Below are 27355 nucleotides of genomic sequence, written 5' to 3'. Positions count from 1 at the left end.
TCGATTATTTCAATATATATTTTGCATAGTAATCATTTCAGTAGCTAATTAGCTATACATTGATATATGATAATGATAATAAATTAATAATGCAAAAGTATTATTGTATAACTTTTTCTATCTATTTAACAGAAATGTTTTTTTTAAGTTTCCTTTATGTTACTTTAAAAACATTCATAATGCAAAAGTACTACTGTATCATTTTTGTTTTCAATAATGCGAATTGTTCAATTGGCCGATAACACCAACGTTTTCATATTTCTCTTCACATTCATAGGTTTCTTATTCTTGTATTCAGTCATCTTCATTGCCAATTTTTTATTGACGTTGTTATTGTTACTTTCAACATCCGCTTCTTCACTATACTCTTCTTCTTCTTCCTCACTTTCTTTCTTCTCCATTTTCCTCACTTTCGTCCTTCTACTATGAATTAAACTTAGTGTCACATCTTTACAATACACCTTACAATTAAACATCAACATAGTAATACCATAAACCTCGTATTTAAATTTCAACTATACAAGATCCAAACGTTGCCTTTAAGAGATTACATAACTATTTTCTCACTTTTCTTTTCCTTAACTGATAATCCAGGTTTGTCTTATGGTGTCACAATCAAACGTTTTTTTTTTCACTACAATGGCTCGTTCCCTCTATTAATCTTGTCGCAATCTATCCACATTTCTCTTGTTCTTCTTCAGTTTTTACACGGAAAGCAAATCTATTTATTACCTATATTATGACATCAACTGTTCATAATGTAAAGAAATTATCATCAATTAAACTTATCACCTATCCTACGTCTCACCAATTCCTGTTTTTATTGAAATTGTATTCCAAAAAGAACAATTGTTTTTCACAATTTCAACACAAGTTCCCATACCTTTTGCCCGGCCATGTATCATCTAGCTAAAATATATACAACAAGAGTTTTAAAAAAATGAACCAAACAAAATTTTACCTCATTAGTCATAGTTGTTCCACATAGAGTTTAACGTAAACAACTTTAACTTATTGGTCTAGACATTTTTCCCATGAGAGCTTTCTTGCACGGTTTCACATGTAAGTTCACTCAACTCCCGCCGCCACCACCACTTCCTTATGTTATTAGACCGTGTTACTTTTTGGACACAAGAAATTGATGTTGCATTCGTCAAAACTACTGAATAACCATTCAAAATAATTTATTTTAGAGTAGCAAATAATTTGTTCCAAACAAATCTCCTGCAACCTCTAATAACAGCATTGTTGTTTTTTCTCATAAGATTTGTGCGTTTTAAGATCAGCGTTGCCACCATCTTCACTCAATTATTGATACTTTCACACATATACATGGTTTAACTTCCACACATATTGAACCTTTTCGAATCAAATTCTTTAATGCTATAAATTTTTTAAACTACTTGTATAACTAATAGAAAGTTGTAGAAAACCCCAAAAGTAAAAGGAAAAAAACATTGAATTATGGTCTTCCGATTGTTAACCAATATTGACCAATGATGATTGTCATTTTTCCTTTTGTAACACCTAAACTTTTACAAAACAACATTAACCATCTAAAATTTTATACACAAAGACATATTTCACAGCTCATAAGATTATATAAAGTAGATATAATCCACAGCTCATAAGATTACAATAAAAATGTTTTATTGTAATATGGGCCAAATTTTTTGTTAATATCGGCCAGAACTATATCTTGAATTGCTTATGCAGTTTTGTATATTAATATACAGATATTCGATGGTCAACAAACGTTGTCTGTAAAAACAAAAATCATTCGAACCCAAAAAAATTTCATAATCCGTCGATCTAAGATTCAATCACAAAATTCACACAGAATCTTATGATTTCGTCGTCATCCTAGACTTGTTGTTAGCAAATTGTTAGATCTACAAAGACGTAAGTTATATTCTTGCATCGGATTTATGTTTTTAGTGCTTTTAAATTGGTCAAATAGATTTCTAGAATTTGATTCAGTTCTTAACATATAGATCTGCGTCAAAGTCGTAGAAGAACCCAGATTCTTATGGGGAATCGAAATTCTATGTCTTCGTGAATCATCTCTAAATCGGCAAATTCGTATTCATCAAAGAGGTAACCGCCAATTTGAATATGTTAAAGATTCCTTATATTTCAATAGATTTGATTGTTGTTCCTGTCTTAAAACAGCTTTATGTTTGAACAGAGATCTGCGTAAATGATTGAAAAGTAGGCGATATTTTTGGGTAAGTTTTATATACTCTGAGATATGTAAATAATTTATAATAAGTTTGACATCTGATAAGTAGGTTTTTGCGCCTACTTATTTGCTGAAGTGTGGTGTGTTCAGTTCAATTCCCTTAAACACTAACATGTCGATGCAACTATAAAGGGTGTCAATCGAGTCAACTGTTATTGCTAGCAATCAAGATGTGTACAGAAGCAACTAAGTCAAGCCAAATTATAGAGATGGTTAGTTTCTAGTAACAATTCTAGGTCAGGATTCGAACAACAAAAATAAGAACTTAAGAGCCCTACTCAATCATTGGATCGAGTAGAACCAACATGCAACACATTTAAGAACTAAAATGCAATCAATAGGTGATACAAATAACATGTAATACAAATAACAGGTAAATAAAAGTGCAATCAGGGGGTGAATACAAATAAATCTAAGAAGAATAGAAGTCCTAAGGATGGATTCATTGATAAGGGCAACTCTGGGGTTCATCAGGTGGCTAACATGTGAAAGGCAGAAACCCTAGACGATAGATTCAAAAACCGGGTCAATCCACTCTCGTGACAGAGACCCCCATAACTCTACCACTTCCTAATCTTAACTCTCGTTGATGAAACATAGCAGAGCAGGGTTTAAGAAACAATCTACCAAAGCCAATAGGCAGACTAGCCAATCTCTTGGTCTATAGCCTACAAATCTCTGGAATTCGTAGTTAGGCATCCATTTGAACGTCTTTTGGACGCTGGATACCTATGGTCGAATCTCCATATTAGCCAGCGAAAACCGCATAGGGGCCAACGAGTCTAGAAGGGATCTAACCTAATCTTAACCACCTAACTAACCAAGTGATTACCCTAATCTAATCCATCCTCAATAACCCTAATCACTACTCAAGCAACATAACTAAGAACACAAACCCAGAAATTACTGAAATCATACCAAAATGTAGATTAAAAGTAATTAAGTTTACTCAAAGAACTAAATGCAAAAACAAAATAGATTAATAGTAATTAAGTTTTGAAGATTCAAGAACACAAAGGAAAACTAAAGGATAAAATCTAGATCCCTTGGACAAATCCCAAAGTGATCTATTTATACTAAAATGTTGAAAACCCTAGATTCACTAGAAGACAAGAGAATTGAGGTGGTTTGGGCGAGTGCTCGATCTTGGGGATCGAGTAAAGAGGGTGCTGCAAAGTTTGCGCCTTAGTGTCTATGCTCCGAGTGATCAATTGGTCGAGTAGATGCTTCTTCCTCTCCTATTCGCATGCTCAGATGTCTGGTTGAGTGGGGAATGAGGAGGATCCAAACACTCAATCAAACAGACCAGATTAAATCTCACGAATTTACTCGATCAAACGGTGGTGATGCTTCTCCCATTTGGTCATTCAATCCAATGGCTTGGAACACTCCTATTCAATTTACTCGATCAACGGTTGAGATCATCTCTTTACTTTCTCAGGGTCAATGAAATAGACCTGAAACACTTAAACAAAAACATCAAAAATAAAAGAAAAAAAGAAAGTTATATACATGGATAGACATGAGACTTCCTCCCAAGCGAGCTTGTTTTAAGTCACTATGCTTGATTCTTACAGAGCTTAGTCAAAAAAATGTTGAAGAGAGGAACAGAGAAGTCCTCATCTTCAATGGTTAAATTTTCATTTCGTGAATCATATTCTGCATCCTCTCTTGACATATGGAAGGATGAGTACTCATTTGATTTTTCTTCAAAATAAGCTTCTTTGTGATCAGCAGAGTAGTCTTCTCCTACTGAACCAGGCTCTTTGGACCAATCTTCAATTTCAAAGCTGGGGTAGTCCTTAACCATTTCTTGAAGTTCCAGAATGGTGTTGTTTAACTCTTCCATCTTGTGGGTTAACTTTCCAATTGTATCCTCCTGAGCTTTATACCCAATCTAGAGCTCAAGGAGTTCTTTAGCAAAATAATCAAGAATCAAGTGTTCTTCTTCAACAGAGGGGTTAGTGGGCGGTTTAGGCACTCCTGGAGAATAAGTCAGAATAGGGATTTCCTCCTCACTCAACAACTTGCTCTCCAAGCTTCTTTCCTCTAAGTGAACTCCTTTTTGATCTTTTTGACGGCTTCTGTTTCTTCATCAACATCCATGACCTGAATCCCAAAACTCTGACCTCTTGTTGTTGATTTCCCTGAAGCCTTGCTGATGTTAAATCTCATCTCGATACATTTTTCAAGATTTAGATCAATTTTTCCATTCCCAACATCTATGACTGCTCCAGCTGAAGCTAAGAATGGTCTACCTAGGATCAAGGGATCCTTTCCTTCTTCATCCGTATCCAGCACTACAAAGTCTGTAGGTATCTCATCGTTTCCAATCTTGACAGGCAGATTTCCTATTAGACCATGGGGATGTGCAACAGAACCATCAGGTAAGAGTAAAGCTAAGTTGCAGAACTTGTATTCCACGATCCCTAGCCTTTTAGCTGTAGAGAGAGGCATAAGGCTAACAGATGCTCCCAAATCACAAAGGCACCTATTGAATGTCAATGGTCCTAGAGAGCATGGCAGAGTGAATGAACCGGGATCATCAAGCTTTTCTTGGATGAATTTCTTCTTATATGTTTCTTGAGTGCTGACTCTACTAATCATCTCTTGATTCTGATCCTTCTTGAGTTTTTCAATTTTGAACTTTTTTCGAGAATGGTGAGTATTCAGCAAAGGTGTGTGCTCTATAGTCCAGATGAATTGTTGGGTGGCAGGTGCATCAATTTGAGTTGAATCCCCCCTTCTTGAATCATATTGTCCTCAGTATTGGGTGTCTGATGACTTGGTGGAGACTCATCTTCTTCGTGGATGATGATAGCATTAGCAGTAGCATAGTCCTTAGGATTTTGAACTACATTCCCTGGAAGTTGCTAAGGATGCTTCGGAGCAGAGGTTGATGCAAATTGACTCTCGACATACTTGATTTTGGAATTCAGAGCTTCGAACTTGACATTTAGATCGTTGTAAGAACAATCGATCTTGTTGTGTAATTCAACTATCTTTTTGTCAAAAGCCGTAGCGCTAGTAGCTTGTCCTTGAATGATCTGTTGAATAAGTTGCTTAAATTCAGGATCTTGAGCTGCTCGGGCTTGTTATGGTTGTTGAGTGAACCCTGGTGGTGGATTCTGCTGTTGGTAGCCTCCATTAAACTGTTGTTTAGGGACATAACCTTGGTTGTACTGAACAAAAGGCTTAGACTGATTCTGTTGTGGTGGATACACTTGATCTTGGGGGTTAGCTACATTAGTGCTTCTGTAGGAGAGGTTTGGGTTGGGCTGGTAGTTGTTGTAGCCCTTGTTGAACCCTCCTTGGTTTTGAATGTAACACAGCTCTTCAGTTTGATCATTCCCCCCTTCTTGCATTTGGAAATGCTCTTCATCAGTGATGTAGTGTATCTGCTTCTTTGAGCCAGCAACAGCTTGTCTAGCTTTTCATTCAGGGCTTTGATATCTTTGCTCTATTTATCCTCAGTTCCTCCAGTTCCTCTCACTGAGCGATCATAGTCTTCATTGTAGCACCCATCAGATTGTGCTAGATTTTCGACCAACTCCCATCCTTCTGCTACATCGTTGTTCAGGAAGTTTCCATTTGAGGTAGTGTCGAGTAGCATTCTTATCTTGGGTAAAGCTCCTCTGTAGAGTGTCCTCAATAATGAAGCCTTCTTGAATCCGTGATGGGGACAGTAAGTGGTGTAGCTTTTAAACCTCTCAGAAGCTTCAAAGAAAGTTTCATTGTTTTTCTGTGTGAAGCCTGAGATCTCGTTCCTTAATCTAGCTGTGCGAGCGTTAGAGAAAAACTTGGCAAGAAAATCTTTCTTACAATCATCCCAAGAGGTGATGGAGTCTGGGGGTAGAGTCTTCTTCCAGTGGTGTGCCTTGTCTCCCAAAGAGAAGGGAAATAGTCTGAGCTTAAACATATCTTTAGTGACACCATTGATCTTTGTAAGGCCACAGAGCCTATCAAAGCTGTCAAGATTGTCAAGGGGATCTTCCTTAGGTAGACCATGGAACTTGTTTCCTTGGATCATGGAGATGAGACCACTCATGATCTCAAAGTTGTTGATCTGAACTGGTGGAGGCACTATCCCTTGTCTTTGGTGATGATTCCTTGGGGCATCCCCAGCACCAATGTTTCTTGGTTGATCAACATTAGGTGGGTCTTGAACATCAACTAGTTTGTTCTGTTGATCCATAGCAGTTGGTCTTTGCAGATCACAGGCTGCCCTTGCTTTGGTTTCTTGTAACTCACGAGCTATTCTGTCAATTCTGTCTCTGAATGGTAGTAGGTGTGCAGAAACTTTGGACCGAGTTTGCATGCACAAAGATTAGTACCTATACCACAAAAACAAGAAGACGAAAAGATGAGTTAGTAACTTGATTAATGTAAAAGAACTTGATCTTAACTTTTTCTAATATCTTGAATGTAACAATGAATTGGCAACGGCGCCAAACTAATAAGTAAGTTTTTACGCCTACTTATTAGCTGAAGTGTGGTGTGTTCAGTTCAATTCCCCTTAAACACTAACATGTCGATGCAGCTATAGGGGGTGTCAATCCAGTCCACTGTTATTGCTAGCAATCAAGATGTGTACAGAAGCAACTAAGTCAAGCCAGATTATAGAGATGGTTGGTTTCTAGTAACAATCCTAGGTCAAGATTCGAACAACAAAGATAAGAACTTAAGAGCCCTACTTGATCATTGGGTCGAGTAGAACCAACATGCAACAAATTTAAGAACGAAAATGCAATCAACAGGTGATACAAATAACAGGTAAATAAAAGTGCAATCAGGGGGTGAATATAAATAAATCTAAGAAGAATAGAAGTCCTAAGGATGGATTCATTGATAAGGGCAACTCTAGGGTTCATCAGGTGGCTAACAAGTGAAAGGCAGAAACCCTAAACGATAGATTCAAAAACTGGGTCAATCCACTCTCGTAATAGTGACCTCCTTTTTTTTTTGTCAAATGGAAAGTTTTCCCTTTTAAGTCTTGGATTCTTTGAGGCAAGTTTATATGATCATGTATCTGTTATAAAGCAATACAAAAGTGTTCAATACTTCATGTTTTTTTTTATAAATGTTAGGATAGTATAACGTAGCAATTGTAATGATGTTACCTCATCCTAGTTACCGTCCAAAATATCCTCCGCAGAGACACCGACTATCTCTTGTGCATTTTTATCAAACACCAATAGTTTAGTGTCTCCAGTATTGTCCATAACAATAATGTTTAAAAGGCACCTATAATTGAAATGAACAAAAAATAGTATTTGATAGACTCTACTATTATTTAACAAATGATTTTTTACGACAAATTATTAGGTACTTACCTTGGTTGAACCTTAGGAGTATCTTCTTTGCATGCGGGAGACCAAAACATTTGTTTCTTACCTTTCTTAACAATCTCATTTTCAACTTTTGGTATCTTAAGAACTGTTTTGTTACATTTCAGACAACAAAAGAAAAACCAAGAATAGTCTGTGTCCACTTTCCAATATGGTACAAATGATATTGCACCTCTGAACTTAGAAATTTTTTAAGATTTTCAATAATTTAAAAAGATTCAACCATTTAACTAAATTAGTCTATACTATTAAGAATATTACCTAAGAAAGCTCAAAGAGGTCGGAGATTGTTTTCCTTAGAAAACGATCATACTATTGTTTCTTTCTAATCATTTCATTCCCTTCTCTTGGATTAGCTTCTTGTATAGTGAGAGACAAAACATCGGGAGGCAAACTACAAATATTGTAGTTAATTTAAACAATAATATAGTATGTATACACCAATAAATTTTTATTCTGATAATTATACAATTCTCCAATCATATAACAACTTACTTTGCCACGAAATCAAGAACAACATGGTAGGTGGGTGATATATCTCGATTTTCACTGCTTTTAGCTATGATTTAGGTATAGTTTTATAGTCCTTTTGTTATATGTAGAGTTCTTTCTAGTCTTTGTCAGGTCTTTACATGTTTGGGATGCATTTGGAGATTATGGAGCATTCTGGAGCAAAACAGACAACTTAAGCCGCAGTAGCAGTTCGCAGACCAAAATCCGCGTAGGTGTCGATCGACACAACCCCTGGTGTCGAGCGACATCAATACTTGACGGCAATTCAAAAACGTAACTTATTGATGTTTTGAAGATTTTCAAATTCGCCCCAGAACTTCTTCCTTTTTTCAAAGAAGGCCCATCACGTTTTAGGTCGTATATATATCGTTTTTAAGGTCATTGTTTTAACTCTAACTCTTATTATCTCTTTATTATTGGGAGTAAAACGCTCTAGAGACTCTCTTTAGAGAAGATCTTTCTAAACTCTATTCTCTTCCTGTTTCTTACATTGATTTCTTATTCAAACATGTTTTGTTCTTTGATAACCATGTCTGAGTAGATCTCTTGTTGGGTTTAGGGAGTCTCATTAGAGATTTGGATGAATTAGTACATCGAAAATCCTGTTAAGATAATATATTTAGAATTCTTCATCTTTGAATGTTCTTAATGTTAGTTCTAGAGTAATTAACTAGAACTTGACCTTAGGATATTAGGTATACCCACTGAAGGTATCTGTTAGTGGAACTATCTTAGATGAGCCTATTATTTAAATGCGGACTAACGTCGATTTACATACTTAGGTGAACTTCTCAAACCAGATTATAATGCTTGCTTAGTTCTAGGGATTTACAAGAGAGTTGGGATCAATACTATTAAGCTTAGTGAGTAGCACAGAACGCCACCAGTTACTCTATATTAGTGATTTGAGTTCTAGAATGGTTCGATAATAATCCTAATTTACTGCAAGATCTACTATTCTGATTTTTCTTAGAATTTCACTAAACCCGACGTCTTAATCATCTAAATCTACAACCAATCTCTTTTATTGCTTTCTTGTCTTTTACTTTTATAATATTTCCGGTTTAGCTTTATTTGAAATTATTAGTCTATTGTGTGATCCGAAAACTTTGTGGAATTCGACCCCTAAGTGCTACAACTGACCACTTTATTTGAGAGAGTAGTCATTAGGGTAATTTGAATCACATCAGTGGAATTGATTTCTAGCAGTGACATTTCAAATGCATTTGAAATTGATCTTAAACCTACAAATGAAATATATATAATCAAATATGTCTACGTAGAGGGATATTAAATAAAAATCGTTTAATTTGTTAAAGTAAAGCATTCTAAACCTTTAAATGAATTGATCTTAGCCAGCCGAATCAAACAAATAACCTTCACAGTCCCTCCATTCTGACATGTAGTCCACATTGCGACATCAAATCTCCCCCAAAGAGTACATTTCAATCGTTCATCTTTGCACCGATTGTAATTAAAAGTCAATACATATATACAAACTCTATACACACATACAGTTTTATACACATAAAGTTTTAAGCTTAAAGATAGTATATATTGATTACATATATGTAATCGAATATAGTATAGATACACATACTTGGTATCTCGAAGTTCAGATTCAAGCTTCTTTGTGACCTTATTTTTGACGTCATGGGTTTTCATCTCACTGAAACTAACAACTTGACCAACAACATCTACACCAATGAAAAAATATGTATATTATTTTGAGTGTATACAATTATTAAACTCAAACTATAACACATAGAAAACGTATGAATATGAGAGAAATATTGCCAATCAATATGTTTTCATTGAGTCCTGCTTCATTCAAAATATCAGTGTAGTTTGCCAGGTCCAAGTACATATCGTCAGAAATTACAGGAGCACTACTTATAGAAGTCAAGTTGGACATGGTCATTTTGAAAACATGTTTTGTTGCCCGATACTTTCCCATTGCTTTAGCTACCTGAAATTTTTCGATAATACGCCACTCTCTAGTTTTGATGAACCTCTGTAGCTTGTTCACTTATTCCTTTTTGATAGTAGCATGTATCAAAGTACCTTCTTTATATATATATATATATATATAAGATGAGGAGTAGATTAATATATTAGAGTGAAACAGAATTAAGACCAGTAAGTGAAAAAGAAATCTAAACTTACAGATGCATCAGAAAGAATCATCTCCATTGTTTCACCTGAGTATTTCGTGTATTGTGTCCACGAATGCACAATTTTAACTTGAATTTTTATTCATTTTTGAAAGGTTTGACGTCCGTATTCATTCTTTACCCTATATTTATACTAATTCGACATGGTAGGTTCTCATTGTCGGGTTTGGGAATATACGATGCAAAAAAATATTTTTCGAAGAAAACATAATAAGGTATATGCTTGAATTATTCAGATATTCCTTATAGTTTAAATCTGTTATGGTAAATCGTATATGAAGTTGCAACGGAATTTTAGTGAATTGATTTCTTATTTCTTAAGGTTATTTAAAATTGCATTGTTTTCTTATAGTAAATGATAATTAATGGGCATGTATATTAACTTGTACAGGAAATGTATGTCTGTTTTCTAATTTGAATTTAAAATGAATGGATCTTCTATATTTAAAGAATTTCGATTAGTTAAGGAATAATAATAGTAATTAAGGAGCAGGCTGTTAATAAATCAAATATTCCTTATATTTTCAATCTGTTTTGGTAAATCAAATATTAACTTGCACCGAAATTTTAGTGATTTCAAAATTGCATCTTTTTTTATAGTAGATGATAATTATTGTAATCGAAAATTTTAAATATAGTTAACTTAAATAATGCAATCGAAAATTGAAGATAAACGCCATTTGAGATTTTCATTAAGCCTATTACGTAGAACCCAATAGAACATATAGAAAGGGTTAAGATTCATAAAGGGATGGATACCAGAAATTACCCACCCAAGATCTGCGTTTTATTTCAAATGTTAATTGTCTTTTTTGCCCATGGACAAAATATTTAAGTTAGTGTTAAGCTACTAATAAATTACCTCTCACACGGTTGTAAAATTTGTAATGATTCTCAATTAATAGTATATATTTTGTATAAAAATTATTAGAATTAAAAAATATCCTTCTTTTTATATATAAAATGCAAAATTTATTCGAAAAAACGTGGTTACATCACATGCAGCTGCAGCGTATGATTAATATACAAGTTTTTGGTAGGAAATTTTGAAACAAGCAAAAAGTGAATTTGTTATCTTGAACCAAACCACTTTGCAATACAACCGTCATATCTCCCGTCTCCCTGTTCTCTAATGGAAGAGATCCTGTTTCGAACTTGCTTATCGAGTAGTCGAATGAGCTGAAGTGAAGAGATAGGAGCTTCTCCATGTCTGCGACCATTTCTTTCTTTCCATAGTGAATGCACTACAAGCTGAAAAAAAATCTCATCAAAAACAAGCTTTCTCTATCAAGAGATGTGTCTGTGAGAGTCTTAATAATAGTGTTCCAGCTGGTTAAGAATTGTGAGGGGATTAGTTTATGAGTGAGACCCGACCAAACATTCAAATAAAGCATTCTGTCACCGATACTTAATTGATTTTTCTGTGCAAGCCAAGCAAGGAGTGAACATTTAGCCGTGACATGAGAGAACCATATGCCTTTATACCACTCTGCTAGAGGTCTTGAGTCACGAGTAGCAGCTCAAGTTTCTTTAGTACTGAATCTTGTTTTAAAAATGTTCCCCTTCCCCTTCCAACGCACTATATCCTCTGCTTCTATGTGTCCTTTGGAACGAATATCGTTTAAGGCTGTTTCTATTGGATTCAAGGTATCAATTCTGTGTCGCCTTTTCTTATGTCGCAATACTGCTTCAGAAACTGTGGCATGAAGAGTGAATCCCATATCAATGCAACCTCGTTGTCCCGTACGTTCAATCAAACGCCCAAGGTGTGACCAGTTATCAAACCAAAAAGAAGTAGATCGTCCATTCTGAACCTCAGTTTGGATAAACCCCGCAGCTAACTCTCGATATTTGAGTAACTTTTTCCACATCCATGACCCTAAAGTCGAGTTCTCTTTAAGAGACGAAAAGGATGTTGATGATGTAATTCTCCGGATGAGCTTTAAACAGCTGACCTTGTTCGTTTCTATTAGAGAACGCAGACCGAGTCCTCCCTCACATTTCGGTGTGCATACCTCACTCCAAACCACTTTTGCCTTTTTAGTACTTAGTTTGGGTCCGGACCATAAGAAAGCAGAACACAAGCTATTAATCTCTTTAATGCACGCAGTTGGCAACCAAAACGCAGACATCCAGAAGTTGGTAAGGTTCTGAATCACAGAACTAATAAGCTGCAGCTGACCTGCAAAAGATAAATGCCTGGTAGTCCATTTACCAATTTTGTCTCTGATTTTCTCTATGAGCCGAGTGTAGTCATTCCTAGTCATTCTCTTTGTTAACAATGGTAAGCCAGATATCTGACGGGTAGTTCACCAGAAGCGAAAGAAAAAGCTTGTAGAATGACTTCCATATCACTCTCCTTTACTCCTGCCATATAAAGAGTTGATTTCTCAAGACTAGTTTGCAGCCCTGAAAATTCTGCAAATTGTCGAAAGATATTAAGAGTTCCTTCTATTGAGCTTTTTCATCCATCTGTAACAACCAACAAATCATCTACAAAACACAAGTGTGTCAATTGGAGATTCTGGCATTTTGGATGGTAGCCTATTTTCGTTCCACTGCAGCCTTGTCGAGCATATGTGAAAGAAAGTTCATGCATATAACAAACATATATGGAGATAAGGAACAACCTTGCCTTAAACCCCTTGCGCTGCGAAACAAGCCGGATAATTCACCATTTATTTGGATCGAGAATGAGGCCGTAGATATGCAGAGCTCAATCCATTTGATAAATTTTGATGGAAGATTCAAAGTAGAGAGAGTGGCGAGGAGGAATGGCCACTGCACCAAATCAAATGCCTTGGATATGTCGATCTTTATCGCACTTCGAGTCGAGATTGAATCTTTATGATAACCTTTAACGATTTCAGATGCCAACAAAACATTTTCCTTCAGGAGACAATCTTTAACAAATGCTTACTGATTGGGAGTGTTGAAATCTGGGAGATGTTGGCGTGGAGGAATTCATTCGATATGCCTTCCATTAAAACCGAGACTGTAATCATCTTACTGCTAGTGAAAACAGGAGTAAGTCGCACCTTTGAACTCCAAACAACCCAAATCCGGCCTAATCGATGAGAAACATAATTAGATAGAAATGACCAATCCGGAAACACTGATTGAAACACTATTTCTGCTTGTCTTTCCTTAACCCGCGTCTCAAGAAGACATCCAAACTGTAAATTCGCTTTTGCTACCCAATCCTTAACAACGTAATGCTTTGACCTTTTATTAGAACCACGAACATTCGAGAAGAAGCTCGACATTTAAAGATTTTGAGTGGAACTGTTACTCTTTTCTCTAGAGAGATCCCTAGCAGATTGAGAGGACCGGTTTTGAACAAATTTATAAGTAGATTTTGAATCACGAGGGAGATGTTGGCGTGGAGGAAGACCTCGATCTTTCTGTGCCTTATTCCCTTTTGCTTTCTTTACTTTCTCTGTTGTATCCGAGATTGAAACGTCGGCAATCCTTGTAGGTGAAGTTTCATGTTGTTTATTTTCACTACTGTTAACTTCATCATGTTCTTCTTCAGAGCTTTCGTCATTCTCCCCATCCGCTATTTTCTCACTTAGAGCTGAATAAGTATTAGACAATATGGAAGTTTCTCCATATTTTAGACCATCACTCTGTTTTCCAGGGCTACGACCAGTCTTTCAAGGAGTGATCTATCCTTCATCATCCTCATTCTCTGCTGAAAACGCCTCCTTATCCCCCATCACTTCAACAACCTCCTTTTGTATCTCTGTTTTATCACTAACCTTATTTGTGGATACAGAGCCGGCCCAAGGTAAAATGCTGCTTAAAAAAAAAAAAAATTGGCCCATCATTAAATACAGCTAAAAACAAAAAAAATACAGCTTCCATTAGGAAGGCTTGAACTCGGCTGCTCTACCACCATATATATCTACAAAATGATGCCCCTAAATTATTTTATAATCATCTGTTGCCTAAAGCCCATGCTTTACGGGATTTAGCTTTGGGACGGGCCTGTGTGGATACATATCCTACATTCTCCACTTCCTGAACAGTTTCACATTGCACAGTTTTTCAATGGTGAGTTGTGTCACTACCGCCTACTACAAGACAAGCTTAAGTTTGATGCCCCCATTTTTGACATTTACCACATCGAGGAGGCAACCATGGATAGAAATACTGAACTAGTACATCTAATTCGCCCTTCTCTTCACCTGTAATGTAATACTCCTTTGGTAAAGGTTTGATGAGATCCGCTTGAACCAAAATCTGAGCTTCTTCAAAGCTAACACATGTCTCAGTTTTTGGAAGTAACTTTATTGGTTTCCCAACTACACTAGATAGAAATTCCAATCCCTTGTCTCTGAAGATTGAAGGTGGAACATTTTTCAATGTAACCCATAATGGAATTGACTTCATGGCTGTTATGCTTCCTCAGCAAACGGAGTCCACTTTGAAATAAGCATTGGAATTCCCATGATATTCCACATGCCTCTGTTTAAAATCCTTCTTCGCATCGCTTCATTCCGGATTCGAAACTCAACTGTTGAATCATTGACTGCAAACACATCAATAAGTGAAGTAGTATCTCCAAGTCTCCATATTTTGTTCACGATCATGTGAATCTTACCAACGTGTGGAGCCGAAGCATTGAGAAATTTTCCAATAAGAAAATATTCCCAAAGCGGTTTTGCATCTGCAACAACCTCTTTCGGCACCACCACTCTCTGTTTACCAATCACCTCAGACACCACAACCTCCTGCTGCGTGAAGAGATGTTTTGTAGCAGCTCGAACCCATGATTTTTTCAACACCGGATTTGCACTGGAAGCCGACGTTGTAACCACCGGGAACACAACCACCTCCTTTTTTGAAATCTCATTAGTCTCTTTCACGGTTTGAACGTTTTCCAATGTTTCTATTACCTTGGAATCTACTTGTTGAGAATTCTCTAAAACCTCCAAACTCTCCAAACCAACAACTGCACCATCGGCCATCGGAGCTAGCAAACCCTTTTCTGACCTTTAAACAATCCCCTTCGGTAGAGGATCTACCACCGCTGGCATCATACCTGTGAGAGAAGCAAAAAACTCTAAATCGCCTTTGAAGTCGCCAATACACGTTAGCAAAAAAATCTTAATGGAATATCCGAAAATATATTATTCAATTTAAAAATATTCAATAGTGAGATTACTAAAAATATTGATTAGTGAGATGGCTAATCATGATTGATCATTCTTTTTTGTAGGAAAATAAGAATATTAGTAAAATAATAATAAGAATATAAATTTATAAGTTTTTTTAAAAAAGTAATTTGACACATTTGCCATTTTTATTTATTTTTTAAAGAAATATATTGTATAAAAATATTAAAATAAAAAAATGTAAATTGGTAAGATGACTTATATAAAAAGTAATTATAATTCTGTAAATATTAATTTGCAAGGTTTGTAAAAATGGTAATTAATTATATGTTGATATCCGATTGGTCATTTAAAATCCTATGTGGACGTCTTTCGAAGCAAATAGCCTCGACTTTTCTATAGTATAAACTAGGTTTTGAACCCACGTTACGCGTGGGACTACTTGATATATTTTGGGTAAAATTATTTTTGAATGATGATAGTTATTAATAACTTATATGATTATAATGTGTTGGTCTTTAAATTTTTTAAATTACTATTTCAGAAAAACAACTCATTTCTCATATTCAAATCATTACCAACACGTGTCTTTGTATAATCTTCATATTCAATCTCATTATTTTTATTGTCAAATTTTCATTGCCATTGTCGTCGTTACTTTCACCATCCGCATATTTGTTATACTCTTCTTCTTTCTCTTTCTCGTCATCTTCATCATTTTCTTCCTCATCTTCTCCATCTTCTTCTACGTACAAGTATTATGGGTTGAAAACAAGAATGAATTTAAACATACTAACCTTAACCCAACATAATTCTATAAACCTATAAATAAATTAAACAACCCGGAACAGTGTTGTTTATTTAACATTTGAACTCAAACTTTGATGTCTTTATACTAGTTTCACGTCTCCTACCAAATTTCAGATTATTCCAATTATGTTTGGATGTTCGTTTGATATCTTTACAAACTGGTCATATTTAAAACTTTAGGCGAAAAATCTTTTCAAACAAATTGAAGAACCTTAGATAAAATACACATACAAAAAATGTTTGAACGTAAATCCACCATTCAACCTAAAGATATTAATACCAGAAACTCTTTAATATATGAACCAAATGTTGCTTCAAGGAGTTCATTTCATAACTGTTTTCTCACCTTTTTCATAACTAATAATCTAAGCTTGTCTTATAGTGTGACAATATGACCTATTCTTCATCAAGAAAATGGCATTCTCTTTATATCTCTCTTTCTTGTCGCAAATCTATCCACATTCATCTTTTTCTCCTTCATTTTTAGATGGAAGGCATTCCTCTTTGTTACCTAAATTATTACGTTAATTGTTCATAATGCAAGAGAACTCTCATCAGTTAAAATTTATCACCTTTTTTTACGTCTTACCAATTCTCGTTCTTGATTGAAATTGGTATTCCAAGAAGAACAACGTATCCCACAATTTCAACAAAAGTCTGCATACCTTTTTGTCCTGTTAGATATTATCCAACTAAAGTATATTCAACCAAATTTTTTAAAAAGAACCATGTAATAAATTACGTCACGAACCATAGCTGCATCCACTTACAATTTCACGTAAACAATTTTCACTATATTGACCTAAACATATTTCCCAAGACAGCTTCCTTCCACGGTCTTACATGTATGTTCCTCAACTCCTACCACCTATACTCTTTAGATTTATAAGCCCTCGACACTTCCCGAATATAAGCATTTGATGTTGCATTCGTCAAAATTCCTGAATAACCATTCAAAATAATTTATTTTAGAATCCCACACAACTTGTCCCAACCAACCTCATGCAACCTCCAAAACCAGTCTTTGCCTCTTTTCTCGTAAGATTTGTTTAATTCAAAACCAACAACGCCACCTCTTGCACTTAATTATTAATACGTTCACATGTACACGATTTAAAATCCACATGTATTGAAAATGTTAATTAGTGAGCTATCTAAAATTGTTAATCACTAAGATTGCTAATTGTTATTGGTCATTTTAAATAGAAAATTAACAGAATCCAAATATGTTAATACATGACATGGCTAACTACAATTATAGATTTTAAATCCTATGTGGATGTCCTTAGAAGCTTATAGATTTTAAAGTTTGGTAATTTTAATTAAATAGAATCAATTGCATCACGTTTCATTTTTAAAAGAAATTTTGGTTAAATATATTTTAATATGTGATATAGCTCAAATTGCCTTAAGCTTACTCCCGCAAATAAGAGATCGTCGTTAGCACTTAAGGGTCGAATTCCACTGAGCTCTTGATGTTCACACAATAGACTTATAATGTTTTCAAAAGATCTAGACCAATAGATTATATAAGAAACAAAGAAAAGCAATAAATATCAAGATGTAAATCAGATGGGAAAAAGTCAGGTTTACGGTATTCTCAGGAGATAGATAATTAGTAGATCTACTGATAGCTAGGTTGTTATCGAACCTTTCTTAAACTCAAAACTCTAATTATGGAATAACCAGTGGCGTTCCGCGAAACTCCATATGTCTATAGATAAGAATGACCGGAGAAGCCGAGAGATTATTAACCTAAACATGCATTCTAAACGAGTTCGATTGTTTACTTTAGTAGATAGGCAGATTCTTATTACACACCTATAAACCAGGCTCATCAAATAATAGATCCAACTACATATACCTATGGTGGGCATATCTATTGTCTGGATTCAAATTCTAGGTGATCAATCTAGATCTAGCATTAAGAAAATTAAAGATAAAGAATCCTAACAGATAACCTAGCAAAGGGGGCAATCTACCAAATCATCTAAATCCCTAATGAGAAACCCTAAACCAAACAAGAAGACTACTCAAACATGATCATAGAAGAACAATACATGTATAAAGTAGAAATCAAAGTAAGAAAACAAGAGAAGAATAGAGTTAGAAAGATCTTCTCTAAAGGTACTCTCCGCAGGGTTTTGCCCCCAAAGGACAAAAGAGATAGAATGTGCGAGAAAATTCATCACAAGTTCCTCGCAAGTACCACGCAATTTTATGAGGGATATATTAGCAGGTTGAAGTGAAATCAATAGTTGGTGTTAATTCTCATGAATATGACCCTTGTGTTCCACAAATGAATCCTAAAGACAAGGATCTGTTACATGTTTTTGATCTTGTGATCAAAGGATACAAAATGAGCAAGAAGGATTAGAGTCAGGGAGGGATTGAAGTGGAACAAGTACTTGAAGGTAGAATTGATCATGTAATGAAACCTGCAATTGAAACACTTGTGTATCACACCAGAAAAAGAAAATCAATGTCCTTTGGTAAGAAAATAGGACTGGTCTATGAAAACTGTGAAGTTCTTAGGTACAAAGTTGGAAAGATGGAGGATTATCTAGGGATCGAAAGAGTTTCTGCTAGTTCTACTAAAGAAAAAGAAAAAGAAGAGGAAGAAGAAAATTTTCCGAGGGATATATTCCTCGCAAATTTTGCGAAAAATTAGCGACGTTCTCCTATCTGCTCGCAAATTCCTCATAATTCTATAGCAAATTTGCTAGGAACCTTTTCCATCGCAAATGTTTCTCGCAAATCGCTTGTTTTCTTGTAGTACAAAGGTTTCTAAAAGAATTTTAAAGCGTAAAAAGAGTTATTGTAATGTTAACACTTTAAATGTTAGTAATTGAGCCTAGACCTCTTATTTTCGAAAAAGCAAACCGTTTTAGTATAAATTCACTAAAGCCCAAAATTCACTGAAAATCAAAAAAAAAAAAAAGGAAACCGTGAAAGTAACAAAAAGTAAAAAAACAATTTTAGAGAAATTGCCGTCTCTCTTACTGAGTCTTCTTTCTTAGAACAATTTGAAGATATTTTGTTTCTCCAGCAAAGGAATCAATTGAAGGTAACAAATTTATGACACTAAAGTTTGATATTTGGGTTTGTTCGATTTTTTTTTTTTTTTATCTAATCTCTTCTTCTTATAACAACATCTAGGGTTTTCGGTTCGAAAGTACCTCGCAATTTTGCAAGAGATATATTTGCAGGTTGAAGTGAAACCAATAGTTGGTGTTAATTCTTATGAATATGACCACTTGGTTTCAAAAAAGAATCCTAAAGACAAGGATCTGTTACATATTTTTGATCTTGTGAACAAATGATATAAATTGAGCAAGAAGGATTGGAGTCAGAGATGGATTGAAGTGAAACAAGCACATGGATGAAGAATTGACATGTAATGAAACCTACAATTGAAACACTTGTGTATTGGTGCAGAAAAAGAAAATTAATGTCCTTTGGTGAGAAAATAAGACTTGTCTATGAAAATGGTGAAGTTCATAGGTACAAAGTTAGAAGGATGAAATACTATATAGGGATCGAAAGAGTTTTTGCCAGTTCTACTAGAGAAGAATAAAAACAAGAGTAAGAAGAAAATTTTGCGAGGGATATATTCCTCGGAAATTTTGCGACGAATTAGCGATGTTCTCCTATCTGCTCGCAATGTACTCGCAATTCTGTAGCAAATTTGCAAGGGACCTTTTCCAACGCAAATCTTCCTTGCAAATCGCTTGTTTTCTTCTAGTAAAAAGGTTTTTAAAAGAATTTTAAAGCGTTGAAGAAGTTACAATAATGTTAACACTGTAACTGTTATTAACTGGGTCTAGACCTCTTATTTTCGAAAAAGCAAACCGTTTTAGCATAAATTTACTAGAAAACCAAAAAAAAAAAAAAAAAGGAAACCGTGAAAGTAAAATAAAAAGTAAAAAAAAATTTTAGAGAAACTGTCGTCTACAGTGTCTTCTTCCTTAGAACAATTTGAAATTTTTTTGTTTCTCCAGCAAAGGAATCAATTGAAGATAACAAATTTAAGGCACTAAAGTTTGATATTTGGGTTTGTTCGATTTTTATTTCTTTTTGTCGAATCTCTTCTCTGTTATAACAATATCTAGGGTTTTCGGTTCGCAAGTACCTCTCAATTTTGCGAGGGATATATTTGCAGGTTGAAGTAAAAACCAATAGTTGGTGTTAATTCTCATGAATATGACCACTTGGTTTCAAAAAAGAATCCTAAAGACAAGGATCTGTTACATGTTTTTTATCTTGTGATCAAAGGGTATAAAATAAGCAAAAAGGATTAGATTCAGGGATGGATTGAAGTGGAACAAGTATTTGAAGGTAGAATTGATCATGTAATGAAACCTACAATTGAAACACTTGTGTATTGCTGTAGAAAAAGAAAATTAATGTCCTTTGGTGAGAAAATAGGACTTGTCTATGAAAATTGTGAAGTTCTTAGGTACAAAGTTAGAAGGATGGAATACTATTTAGGGATCGAAATAGTTTCTGCCAGTTCTACTAGAGAAGAAAAAAAACAAGAGGAAGAAGAAAATTTTGCGAGAGATATATTCCTCAAAAATTTTGCGACGAATTAACGATGTTCTCCTTTCTGCTCGCAATGTACTCGCAATTCTGTAGCAAATTTGCAAGGGACCTTTTCCAACCCAAATCTTCCTTGCAAATCGCTTGTTTTCTTCTAGTAAAAAGGTTTTTAAAAGAATTTTAAAGCGTTGAAGAAGTTACAATAATGTTAACACTTTAACTGTTAGTAATTGGGTCTAGACCTTTTATTTTCGAAAAAGCAAACCGTTTTAGCATAAATTTACTAGAAAACCAAAAAAAAAAAAAAAAGGAAACCGTGAAAGTAATAAAAAGTAAAAAAAAAAATTAGAGAAACTGTCGTCTACAGTGTCTTCTTCCTTAGAACAATTTGAAATTTTTTTGTTTCTCCAGCAAAGGAATCAATTGAAGATAACAAATTTAAGGCACTAAAGTTTGATATTTGGGTTTGTTCGATTTTTATTTTTTTTTGTCGAATCTCTTCTATGTTATTACAATATCTAGGGTTTTTGGTTCGCAAGTACCTCTCAATTTTGCGAGGGATATATTTGCAGGTTGAAGTAAAAACCAATAGTTGGTGTTAATTCTCATGAATATGACCACTTGGTTTCAAAAAAGAATCCTAAAGACAAGGATCTGTTACATATTTTTTTGATCTTGTGAACAAAGGATATAAAATGAGCAAAAAGGATTGGAGTCAGGGATGGATGAAAGTGGAACAGTAACATGAAGGTAGAATTGATCATGTAATGAAACCTGCAATTGAAACAGTTGTGTATTGAAGTAGAAAAAGAAAATCAATGTCCTTTGATAAGAAAATAGGACTGTTCTATGAAAATTGTGTAGTTCTTAGGTACAAAGTTAGAAGGATGGAGGACTATTTAGGGATCGAAAGAGTTTCTGCCAGTTCTATTAGAGAAGAAGAAAAAGAAGAGGAAGAAGAAAATTTTGCGAGGGATATATTCCTCGCAAATTTTGCGACGAATTAGCGATGTTCTCCTATCTGGTCGCAATGTACTCGCAATTTTGTAGCAAATTGGCGAGAGACCTTTTCCAACGCAAATGTTCCTTGCAAAGCGCTTGTTTTCTTGTAGTAAAAAGGTTTCTAAAAGAATTTTAAAGTGTTGAAGAAGTTATTGTAACGTTAACACTTTAACTGTTAGTAATTGGGTCTAGACCTCTTATTTTCGAAAAAGCAAACCGTTTTAGCATAAATTCACTAGAAAACCAAATCAAAAAAGAAGAAAAGGAACCCAAGAAAGTAATAAAAAGTAAAGAAAAAATTTAGAGAAACTGTCGTCTACACTGTCTTCTTCCTTAGAACAATTTAAAATTTTTTGTTTCTCCAGCAAAGGAATCAATTGAAGATAACAAATTTAAGGCACTAAAGTTTTATATTTGGGTTTGTTCGATTTTTATTTCTTTTTGTCGAATCAATATCTTGGTTTTTCGGTTCGGAAGTACCTCGCAATTTGGCGAGATATATATTTGCAGGTTGAAGTAAAAACCAATAGTTGGTATTAATTCTCATGAATATGACCACTTGGTTTCAAAAAAGAATCCTAAAGACAAGGATCTGTTACATATTTTTGATCTTGTGAACAAAGGATATAAAATGAGCAAGAAGTATTGGAGTCAGGGATGGATTAAAGTGGAACAGTAACATGAAGGTAGAATTGATCATGAAATGAAACCTGCAATTGAAACACTTGTGTATTGCAGTAGAAAAATGAAATCAATATCCTTTGCTGAGAAAATAGGACTTGTCTATGAAAATTGTGAAGTTTTTAGGTACAAAGTTAGAAGGATGGAGGACTATTTAGGGATCGAAAGAGTTTCTGCCAGTTCTACTAGAGAAGAAGAAAAAGAAGAGGAAGAAGAAAATTTTGCGAGGGATATATTCCTCGCAAATTTTGCAATGAATTAGCGACGTTCTCCTATCTTCTCGCAAAGTCCCCGCAATTCTGCGACGAATGTGCGAGAAAATTCATCGCAAGTTCCTCGCAATTTTACGAGGGATATATTAGCAGGTTGAAGGGAAATCAATAGTTGGTGTTAATTATCATGAATATGACCCTTGTGTTCCACAAATGAATCCTAAAGACAAGGATCTGTTACATGTTTTTGATCTTGTGATCAAAGTGTATAAAATGAGCAAGAAGGATTAGAGTCAGGGAGGGATTGAAGTGGAACAAGTACTTGAAGGTAGAATTGATCATGTAATGAAACCTGCAATTGAAACACTTGTGTATCACACCAGAAAAAGAAAATCAATGTCCTTTGGTAAGAAAATAGGACTTGTCTATGAAAACTGTGAAGTTCTTAGGTACAAAGTTGGAAAGATGGAGGATTATCTAGGGATCGAAAGAGTTTCTGCTAGTTCTACTAAAGAAAAAGAAAAAGAAGAGGAAGAAGAAAATTTTCCGAGGGATATATTCCTCGCAAATTTTGCAAAAAATTAGCGACGTTCTCCTATCTGCTCGCAAATTCCTCATAATTCTATAGCAAATTTGCTAGGAACCTTTTCCATCGCAAATGTTTCTCGCAAATCGCTTGTTTTCTTGTAGTACAAAGGTTTCTAAAAGAATTTTAAAGCGTAAGAAGAGTTATTGTAATGTTAACACTTTAAATGTTAGTAATTGAGCGTAGACCTCTTATTTTCGAAAAAGCAAACCGTTTTAGTATAAATTCACTAAAGCCCAAAATTCACTGAAAATCAAAAAAAAAAAAAAGGAAACCGTGAAAGTAACAAAAAGTAAAAAAACAATTTTAGAGAAATTGCCGTCTCTCTTACTGAGTCTTCTTTCTTAGAACAATTTGAAGATATTTTGTTTCTCCAGCAAAGGAATCAATTGAAGGTAACAAATTTATGACACTAAAGTTTGATATTTGGGTTTGTTCGATTTTTTTTTTTTTATCTAATCTCTTCTTCTTATAACAACATCTAGGGTTTTCGGTTCGAAAGTACCTCGCAATTTTGCAAGAGATATATTTGCAGGTTGAAGTGAAACCAATAGTTGGTGTTAATTCTTATGAATACGACCACTTGGTTTCAAAAAAGAATCCTAAAGACAAGGATCTGTTACATATTTTTGATCTTGTGAACAAATGATATAAATTGAGCAAGAAGGATTGGAGTCAGAGATGGATTGAAGTGAAACAAGCACATGGATGAAGAATTGACATGTAATGAAACCTACAATTGAAACACTTGTGTATTGGTGCAGAAAAAGAAAATTAAGTCCTTTGGTGAGAAAATAAGACTTGTCTATGAAAATGGTGAAGTTCATAGGTACAAAGTTAGAAGGATGAAATACTATATAGGGATCGAAAGAGTTTTTGCCAGTTCTACTAGAGAAGAATAAAAACAAGAGTAAGAAGAAAATTTTGCGAGGGATATATTCCTCGGAAATTTTGCGACGAATTAGCGATGTTCTCCTATCTGCTCGCAATGTACTCGCAATTCTGTAGCAAATTTGCAAGGGACCTTTTCCAACGCAAATCTTCCTTGCAAATCGCTTGTTTTCTTCTAGTAAAAAGGTTTTTAAAAGAATTTTAAAGCGTTGAAGAAGTTACAATAATGTTAACACTGTAACTGTTAGTAACTGGGTCTAGACCTCTTATTTTCGAAAAAGCAAACCGTTTTAGCATAAATTTACTAGAAAACCAAAAAAAAAAAAAAAAAGGAAACCGTGAAAGTAAAATAAAAAGTAAAAAAAAAATTTTAGAGAAACTGTCGTCTACAGTGTCTTCTTCCTTAGAACAATTTGAAATTTTTTTGTTTCTCCAGCAAAGGAATCAATTGAAGATAACAAATTTAAGGCACTAAAGTTTGATATTTGGGTTTGTTCGATTTTTATTTCTTTTTGTCGAATCTCTTCTCTGTTATAACAATATCTAGGGTTTTCGGTTCGCAAGTACCTCTCAATTTTGCGAGGGATATATTTGCAGGTTGAAGTAAAAACCAATAGTTGGTGTTAATTCTCATGAATATGACCACTTGGTTTCAAAAAAGAATCCTAAAGACAAGGATCTGTTACATGTTTTTTATCTTGTGATCAAAGGGTATAAAATAAGCAAAAAGGATTAGATTCAGGGATGGATTGAAGTGGAACAAGTATTTGAAGGTAGAATTGATCATGTAATGAAACCTGCAATTGAAACACTTGTGTATTGCTGTAGAAAAAGAAAATTAATGTCCTTTGGTGAGAAAATAGGACTTGTCTATGAAAATTGTGAAGTTCTTAGGTACAAAGTTAGAAGGATGGAATACTATTTAGGGATCGAAATAGTTTCTGCCAGTTCTACTAGAGAAGAAAAAAAACAAGAGGAAGAAGAAAATTTTGCGAGAGATATATTCCTCAAAAATTTTGCGACGAATTAACGACGTTCTCCTTTCTGCTCGCAATGTACTCGCAATTCTGTAGCAAATTTGCAAGGGACCTTTTCCAACCCAAATCTTCCTTGCAAATCGCTTGTTTTCTTCTAGTAAAAAGGTTTTTAAAAGAATTTTAAAGCGTTGAAGAAGTTACAATAATGTTAACACTTTAACTGTTAGTAATTGGGTCTAGACCTTTTATTTTCTAAAAAGCAAACCGTTTTAGCATAAATTTACTAGAAAACCAAAAAAAAAAAAAAAAAGGAAACCGTGAAAGTAATAAAAAGTAAAAAAAAAAATTAGAGAAACTGTCGTCTACAGTGTCTTCTTCCTTAGAACAATTTGAAATTTTTTTGTTTCTCCAGCAAAGGAATCAATTGAAGATAACAAATTTAAGGCACTAAAGTTTGATATTTGGGTTTGTTCGATTTTTATTTTTTTTTGTCGAATCTCTTCTCTGTTATAACAATATCTAGGGTTTTTGGTTCGCAAGTACCTCTCAATTTTGCGAGGGATATATTTGCAGGTTGAAGTAAAAACCAATAGTTGGTGTTAATTCTCATGAATATGACCACTTGGTTTCAAAAAAGAATCCTAAAGACAAGGATCTGTTACATATTTTTTTGATCTTGTGAACAAAGGATATAAAATGAGCAAAAAGGATTGGAGTCAGGGATGGATGAAAGTGGAACAGTAACATGAAGGTAGAATTGATCATGTAATGAAACCTGCAATTGAAACAGTTGTGTATTGAAGTAGAAAAAGAAAATCAATGTCCTTTGATAAGAAAATAGGACTGTTCTATGAAAATTGTGTAGTTCTTAGGTACAAAGTTAGAAGGATGGAGGACTATTTAGGGATCGAAAGAGTTTCTGCCAGTTCTATTAGAGAAGAAGAAAAAGAAGAGGAAGAAGAAAATTTTGCGAGGGATATATTCCTCGCAAATTTTGCGACGAATTAGCGATGTTCTCCTATCTTCTCGCAAAGTCCCCGCAATTCTGCGACGAATGTGCGAGAAAATTCATCGCAAGTTCCTCGCAATTTTACGAGGGATATATTAGCAGGTTGAAGGGAAATCAATAGTTGGTGTTAATTATCATGAATATGACCCTTGTGTTCCACAAATGAATCCTAAAGACAAGGATCTGTTACATGTTTTTGATCTTGTGATCAAAGTGTATAAAATGAGCAAGAAGGATTAGAGTCAGGGAGGGATTGAAGTGGAACAAGTACTTGAAGGTAGAATTGATCATGTAATGAAACCTGCAATTGAAACACTTGTGTATCACACCAGAAAAAGAAAATCAATGTCCTTTGGTAAGAAAATAGGACTGGTCTATGAAAACTGTGAAGTTCTTAGGTACAAAGTTGGAAAGATGGAGGATTATCTAGGGATCGAAAGAGTTTCTGCTAGTTCTACTAAAGAAAAAGAAAAAGAAGAGGAAGAAGAAAATTTTCCGAGGGATATATTCCTCGCAAATTTTGCAAAAAATTAGCGACGTTCTCCTATCTGCTCGCAAATTCCTCATAATTCTATAGCAAATTTGCTAGGAACCTTTTCCATCGCAAATGTTTCTCGCAAATCGCTTGTTTTCTTGTAGTACAAAGGTTTCTAAAAGAATTTTAAAGCGTAAAAAGAGTTATTGTAATGTTAACACTTTAAATGTTAGTAATTGAGCGTAGACCTCTTATTTTCGAAAAAGCAAACCGTTTTAGTATAAATTCACTAAAGCCCAAAATTCACTGAAAATCAAAAAAAAAAAAAAAGGAAACCGTGAAAGTAACAAAAAGTAAAAAAACAATTTTAGAGAAATTGCCGTCTCTCTTACTGAGTCTTCTTTCTTAGAACAATTTGAAGATATTTTGTTTCTCCAGCAAAGGAATCAATTGAAGGTAACAAATTTATGACACTAAAGTTTGATATTTGGGTTTGTTCGATTTTTTTTTTTTTATCTAATCTCTTCTTCTTATAACAACATCTAGGGTTTTCGGTTCGAAAGTACCTCGCAATTTTGCAAGAGATATATTTGCAGGTTGAAGTGAAACCAATAGTTGGTGTTAATTCTTATGAATATGACCACTTGGTCTTCAAAAAAGAATCTTAAAGACAAGGATCTGTTACATATTTTTGATCTTGTGAACAAATGATATAAATTGAGCAAGAAGGATTGGAGTCAGAGATGGATTGAAGTGAAACAAGCACATGGATG

The 27355-nt window shown here is 34.4% G+C and overlaps 2 pseudogenes across 2 annotated transcripts; both read right to left on the bottom strand.

The window, feature by feature from the left end:
• Positions 1-4291: 4291 nt before the first annotated feature.
• On the bottom strand, positions 4292-6527 carry AT4G07780 (annotated as a pseudogene; the record flags this gene model as incomplete). The annotated part of the gene is made up of 1 exon: positions 4292-6527.
• A 4778-nt stretch (positions 6528-11305) lies between these two features.
• On the bottom strand, positions 11306-13243 carry AT4G07770 (annotated as a pseudogene; the record flags this gene model as incomplete). Its single annotated transcript has 1 exon — positions 11306-13243.
• Positions 13244-27355: the final 14112 nt, after the last annotated feature.

The sequence above is a fragment of the Arabidopsis thaliana genome, chromosome 4 (genome assembly GCF_000001735.4).
Source record: "Arabidopsis thaliana chromosome 4, partial sequence".
Lineage (NCBI taxonomy): Eukaryota > Viridiplantae > Streptophyta > Magnoliopsida > Brassicales > Brassicaceae > Arabidopsis > Arabidopsis thaliana.
The sequence above is the reverse complement of the archived record's forward strand: the minus strand, read 5'-3'. Positions and strand labels throughout refer to the sequence as shown.